Source organism: Pyxicephalus adspersus, chromosome 9 (genome assembly GCF_032062135.1).
Source record: "Pyxicephalus adspersus chromosome 9, UCB_Pads_2.0, whole genome shotgun sequence".
NCBI classification, from domain to species: domain Eukaryota; kingdom Metazoa; phylum Chordata; class Amphibia; order Anura; family Pyxicephalidae; genus Pyxicephalus; species Pyxicephalus adspersus.
The window spans coordinates 35,289,157-35,296,823 of record NC_092866.1 but is presented as its reverse complement, the minus strand read 5'-3'; positions in this window follow the sequence as shown (position 1 = coordinate 35,296,823).

Below are 7,667 nucleotides of genomic sequence, written 5' to 3'. Positions count from 1 at the left end.
AAGTCTCGCCCCCTGCTGAATTAATACCCCTCGGAGTACTGCCTTAAGGGTTTTACATTGAAATGGGAGAGAAGCCTCATCCGTCTTATGGTCCTGCAGAAAATGTTTGATGGTATCCAAGACTACTCCCTCTTATACTGGGTCTCTAAATAAGGAGTCATTAGATTTCCAAGTCCACTCTTGAAAACCTATAGAGGGGGTCTGGAGAATAGGAGTAACCGAGGCATGATCAGACCATGGGCAAGCTTCAATCGACACCTCAGGGCGCAAATCCAGGATCCTATGGCTTACAAAGATATAGTCTATTCCAGAATACGTGTGGTGAGGGTTGGAGTAAAACGTGTAGTCCTTATCGCCGGGATGCAGGGCCCGACACACATCTAACAATTGGAGATCATATAATTTGGTCTTAAAGGCATTCAATTTAGAGTAAGAAATAGAGGAGTGACCTGTGGACGTATCCACTCTTGGGTCCAATGGAAAATTAAAATCCCCTCCTATAATTAAGGCGCCTTCTGCAAATGTACAAAGCTTATTCAGATACTGGGCTGCTGTTGAGTCGTCCAGTCGTCTACGGGGAACTAAACAGTAAAAGGTTAAACCTTGTTTGCCGCCTTCACCGGCGGTATACCTATGCGAGGTGACATGGCAGGAAGAGAAAAAGAAAAATATATCCTTTACATGTGAACCTACTCGGGGGAAAAGCCTATACTGCATTAAAATTGCTGGGAGAGAAAAAAACAAAAAACAAATAAGAGGTAGGTAACAACATCTCTGTTGGCAGGTTACAGAAGGCAAAAAAAAACAGCATATAACCATCTCAATACAGTATTTCCGTGGACACCCTCCTTAGGGCCTTCAACACTTCAGTAATCCCATACTAATAACATCAGCAGAACCTAGTAACAGGGTAACCCATCCCGGGGAATCAACATACAGAATATACTGGAGACTAGTGATTCTTGTATTATCACGAGGCTATGCACACTATGAACATCTCCATACATGGAGCATTCTGGCTACGCCTGTGAATATATCCCTTCATAGATCCTGGAAAAAGCCAATATAAAATCCAAAATACATAGCATCCCATAAACAATTCTTAATCGGGCTAGGTTCTAAGGCACTGTAGATAAAAAGGCCATTTATAGCACAGCTGATATGAACAAATCGGGCCGTGGGGCCGGTGTCCCGGTAACAATAAAGGTGTGGAAGACTCTTAGGTGCACAGAGTTGTTGCAGGTAGTGTTGATTCCTGCCGTTGTCTAGGGCCATGTGGACTTCCAGAGAGGGCGGTCGGTGATGGGTGTTGCTGATCCAGACGGTTAGGAGGCCAAAAAGGTAGGGCTAACGGAACTGCAGGCCAATCTGGTAACCGTATGTCAGGAAGCTGGAGGTCCCTCAAAAACTGTGGTAAATCCGCTGGACCCCGGAGAAAATAACTCTTACCCCCAGATCTAGCAAATAGATGAAATGGGTATCCCCAGCGATAGGGGATATTTCGCCGACCCGAATTTTGTTGGATTCAAAGCCCCGAATTCGACCCTCCCAAAATGCCTAGGGACCTCCCCCATAATGCCTAGGGCCCTCCAATAACAGCAGGGATGCTCCCCTCCATGTTTATTTTGGCAGGCAGCCGATTGGCTGTCTGTCACTGCATGCCACACAGGCAGCCATTGGCCTATTGAAGGCCAGGGCGTGCCTGCATTTACCACTCCTGACAGAGATTTGCTAGCATCACAACCTTTCTGTGCTGCTTGGCTTGCTTTGTCAAAGTGAAAAAAAGTGCTTTACTTTGTTAGACTGTGTCACACTCACACTATTAGTCAGATAGATTGTTGGATTGTACTGAATTGGTGCAGTCCTGAAATCTACTATATTCAGATAGGTGAAGGGTTAACTAGGACTGTATAGCTAATTAATGTTAATGTTAATATTACGCTAGTTAATATGAGCCATATACTTGTAGTATAGGAGATGTATTTCTATTTCTGTCTACTCTGTAACCAGATGACGAAAACTCTTTGAAGTACAATGTATGCCTTGCAATGTATCAAGTGACACTATATATGGCTAAAACTTAAATAGCTGTACGTGAATAACACAACCCCCTTGTGTATCAATGTGTATAAAAAGACCGCTTTGTCAAATAAAGATCACAGACTATTCCTAAGACCATACTCTGTGCGTGTGTGTTATTGGGATATCTCTCCAGACATCTGTCTCTCTGGTTGAAGGAGAAGTCAGGGTGCATTTAAAGTAACTAGAAGTAGAAGCAGATCCTTTCAGCTGGGGGCTCCTGTCCGGGATTAGAGCACACAGGAATTCGGTGAGTACGGAAAGTCCCTCCCTTGAGGCTTAGGGGAATTCCGATCCTTTCCGAAACTCTCTGTTGCTTCTATCGTCAATCCACTTAAGAATGGACTGAAAGGGAAAGTATCTATCTTCAGGGAAGATAGGCTTTAAACTGTGGGCTTTCGGGAAGTCCCAGAATTAAATAGACTAATGGCCAAGTCTATAGAGGAATTCTTTAGGGAAGAATTCAAAAGAGAAATTCTTTAGAGAAGAATTTAAAAGAGGAATCCCTTAGGGAAGAATTTAACTATTGTCTGCACCCTGATTTTTCTTGTCAGCCAATTTCTATCGCTTCTTATCTGTCGCTTTTTTATGTATTTTCATTTTGTGCTGAAGGTAAGCCGCAAATGATACTGTGATGTTATGAAATAATAAGTAATTTCATTTTGTGCTGAAGGTAAGCCGCAAATGATNTAATAAGTAATTTCATTTTGTGCTGAAGGTAAGCCGCAAATGATACTGTGATGTTATGAAATAATAAGTAATTTCATTTTGTGCTGAAGGTAAGCAGCAAATGATACTGTGAAAACTGTACTAACTTTATTGTGTGTGTCCTGAAGAACCGTGAGATGCCCCACCACTCTGGCAAGGGGAAACCTGCTGACCCAGAAACTGGTGAAGGCAAGTGACGGTTTTAAGGGATAATACTAACAGGCAGTTGAGAAGGAAGTTGAGCATAGACATAAGTCCTCTGTACCCAGTTGACAGGAATTGTCGGAGCCTTTACGGTTCAGTACAGCCAGTCCTGGGAAGAGTTTAGCTCTGCTTCTGTCTCAATTAAGTTACAAGAAATGGGTGCAAAACAAGTAAAGGTCTCTCCACCCCCTCCGTATGTAGGAGAAACATGTAAGGATTATGTAGCACGGGTCTGTGGGACCGATTACTATTTAGTTACTCCCTGGGTGGATAATATGACAGGATGGATAGAGGAGCTAATGATACCTTCCATATGGACATGGTTAAGGGGTTATGTTTAGGAGCCACCTTGTTAAAGAAACCTGTTGAAGTAGATGATATCAATAAGATTGTTAAGCACTGCCCCAAACCTTCTTCATCTTCATCTGGGACATTCCATTATTTAAAGAGAGCCTGTAAAGGGAAATGTCTGACAGGAGGATATGCGTCTTAAAATAGATGGGATAGTGGGACAAAATTCCCCCTGGGATTGGAGTAAGGTCCCCTCTATAAGCACTATAGAGCCCCCAAATACGCCTGCTGGAAATGATAAACTAAATACTGAGGCGGGCATAGACACAACGTGGGAAGAAATTAAGGGTGAAATGGAGAGGTGTTTTCAGACTAGGTCCTCGTTGCCTACCGCTGTAACCTGTAAAAGTTTGGACTCTGGAAGCAGGAATGACTATTCAGGATAATATGCATTATATGCTCATTCAGACTTTCCTTCCCAATTTAAAGCCACATCTCCAGCTTACTGTTAAGCAAATGATCTCCGAATGGCCTAGTCTTAATAAAGATCAATTCCAAAGCAAATTAATGGAGAAAGATGCGGCTGGCTGTTTTGAAGTGGCAAGACCCAAAGAAGCCCATTACCAGACTCAGGAAAGGAATTGCCCCCCCCGAATCAGTCTAACAGGGGAGGTTTACCAGGAAGGGGAAGGGGCAGAGGAAGGGGTAGAGGTTCAAATTCTGGAAGAGGGGGTAATAATAGAAACCGTCCTGCAGGTTGCTTTAATTGTGGTTAAGACTGACCACTGGATCAGTCGATGCCCCTACCCACTTAGGCAAAATGCCCCAAATGATACTCAAGCTCAAGGTCCCCAACCAAATCCACAAGCTCAGATTCAAAATCTCCCCCACCACAGCCACAGCCCCAGGATATTACCCCTCGCTTCCCTGTAGCCTGGGGTCAGCAGACATTACAATGAAGATGCCCGGGGGATAGTATCCCAGCATTCACTCTCATCACGAACCACTATAAGGAGTCACCACTGATTGTGTTAAACATAGAGAGACGTCCTCTCTCTTTTCTTGTAGATTCTGGTGCTACTTGTAGCACTTTATGTGAGGAATATTATAGTGGTCCAAGAGAGAATGCTGAGCCCGCTGTGGGAATTAATGGTATATTTACAAGATCTTATAAAACTCCTCCTCTCTCGATCCAACATCCATACAATCACCAGTCAATCTTCACACACCGTTTCAGGATCGTTCCAAATTGTCCTGTGAATTTATTAGGGAGAGATTTGTTTGTTCTATTGAAGTTGCAGTTGGGGATTAGTAAGACAGGACACCTACTTCATATTAAATACTCAGCACCCACATTCGGTCCAATGGCTATACTAAATGCCCTACTTGGATATAAGGGAGAGCAGGATGATTTGCCTCCTCTCCACGAATGTACTGAACTCATACATGAACACACCTCACCTAGACCTGACTTGCAGTCCACACCCAATGAAGGAGCACCTGGTATTTTTGTAGATGGATCCTGTTCCCATCCTAATGACAACACTTATCATGCGGGATACGCTGTGTTTCAACTCCCTGATGTTATTCTAGAATTAAATCCTATACCTTTTCAGTCAGCCCAAGCAGCTGAACTGATTGCCCGCACTAGGGCTTGTTGTCTTTTTGAGGGAAGAGATGTAAATATATACACTGATTCCAAATATGCCTTTGGGGTTGTACATGATCATAGTATAATCTGGCAGAGAAGAAGCTTCATAGCTGCAGATGGGAAGCAAATCTCACATTCCACCCTAGTACATGATCCCCTAGCCGCCATCCAATTACCAAGCAAAGTCCCTCTTATCCATTGTAAAGCACATGCCTTCAAATGGACATAGCTAAAGGGAACGCCCTAGCTGACAAGGCAGCAAAGGAGACGGCTATTAGACAGGCAGCAACAGTTCAAATGCCCTCCCTAGTTCCAGAAATTACCCTTACCGACAATTTATTGCTAAGCCTCCAGGATTTGGCTACAAGTAGTGACAAGTTAGAATGGCAGTTTGTAGGTGCAGTACAAGACCCTGATATGGGTCTTATCTGCAAAGAGGGGAAACCATGTATTCCAGTTGCAAGCGCCCCAATTTTAATTGCACAATATCATGGCCTTGGCCATAGGGGAGCACAGGCAGCCACTGACCTCATTAGGAGAGATATACCAAGCCTTGGATCAAAGGTATAATCCTATGTTTCACAATGTATTATATGTCTCAGAAACAACCCAAATAACTCAAAGAAGGCCCAACATCAGCATCTGAATTACCCGACTTCGCTATTCACTCACTTACAAATTGACTTTACCCATATTCCACAGACAGGAAGAAAGCAGGAGTATGCCCTTGTGATTGTGGATATGTTCTCTAGAAGGCCGGAGGTTTTTCCTACTAACAATGAAACCACACAAATTGTGGTAAAGATTCTGTTACAAGAGATCATCCCCAGCGGGATGATATGTTCTCTAGAAGGCCGGAGGTTTTTCCTACTAACAATGAAACCACACAAATTGTGGTAAAGATTCTGTTACAAGAGATCATCCCCAGATGGGGATGCTCTGTTCAAATTAACTCAGAGAATGGCCCAGCTTTTGCGTCCAGGGTATGTATACACAATCTTTTATTCTCTTGTATGACGTCTGTGGGGAATGTCAGAAATTAGGATATAGCAGGGATAATATTAGAATAACTACTGTTAATGTGACTGCAGCAGAGACCTGTTTTACCTTTTCTCAGGATATGACCTTATATTGTGATGATTGAGACATAAAAAAAGGAATACCTAAGAATAGTGTATGTGATTATATTAATGACACCTGTAAAAAGAATGGCAGGATTGTTAGCTCCTTGGATATTTCCATGAGTTGTAATAAGACAATTATGACTCCCAGTTTTTTCTATAATATAATGCTCCTTAAGGGCTGGTTTTTGTCATGTGGTAACAGCACTTACAATTATATTCCTGCCAATGTTATTGGAGGTCCCTGTGCATTATCCAGGCTGACTTTGGCCCTTCCTAGACAACCCCCTATCTGGAGAGCTTACAGATCAGTTATCAAGACTTTATCAGAAAATTGTGACTCTACTCTACCCCTTCTCAGCAGTGCAGAATATACAAGTTTGGGGGCCTCTATATTGGGAGTGCCTGGACTGACTATATATATTACTCGTACTATAAATTCTATTGCATGTGACCTGGCTAAATCTCTGAATCATACTTCTATCATACTTCTATCAAACATGCTTTTAGATCTACAAGGAGTAAGAGGAACAGTGCTAGAAACTAGATTTGCTGTGGATTATTTGTTACTTAAACATAACGTAGGGTGTCAGGATTTTAAAGGAATGTGCTGTTTTAATTTATCTGCCTATTCCAGATCAATCCAGTCCCATATTCAAGCGTTACATGAAATTGCTATTAATATCAAGGAGGATGTTGGTTCACCCTCTTGCTGGGACTGGTTATTGAGCTGGCTGCCGGACCCAAGTTGGTTAAGAACATTATTTATTAGTATTGTAATTATAATTGCTTCCTTGATTATTTTATTTTGTATCCAATGTATCCCTTCCCTTATACAAACATTCCGCGCTATGTGTCCAAAGCCCACAGATCATGGACAAAATATGCTATTTACCTCTCTATGTTAGAAAGAAATAGGTCATGTTCATGACTTAAGAGGGGATTGAAGGGTTAACCAGGACTGTATAGCTAATTAATGTTAATGTTAATATTAGGTTAGTTAATATGAGCCATATACTTGTATATAGGAGTTGTATTTCTATTTCTGTCTACTCTGTAACCAGATGACGAAAACTCTTTGAAGTACAATGTATGCCTTGCAATGTATCAAGAGACACTATATATGGCTAAAACTTAAATAGCTGTACGTGAATAACACAACCCCCTTGTGTACCAATGTGTATAAAAAGACCGCCTTGTCAAATAAAGATCACAGACTATTCCTAAGACCATACTGTGTGTGTGTGTGTGTTATTGGGATATCTCTCCAGACATCTGTCTCTCTGGGTTGAAGGAGAAGTCAGGGTGCATTTGAGGAACTAGAAGTAGAAGCAGATCCTTTCAATAGGTAGAGTGTTTCACTGTTAGCTAGCTAGGTAGATGGATACATGAATAGATAGATAGATAGATAGATAGATAGATAGATAGATAGATAGACAGACAGACAGTCAGTGTGTTACACCCTCCCTGACTGTGGGTACCCTCCCTGACTGCGTGCACAGTATCACACTTGTACTGAGAGACAGACACACAGACGCAGTGTATACTGCAGTATATAGTTTGTATACTGTGCTGCATATTACAAGCGTCACTACTGAAGGAAAGTGATGCAT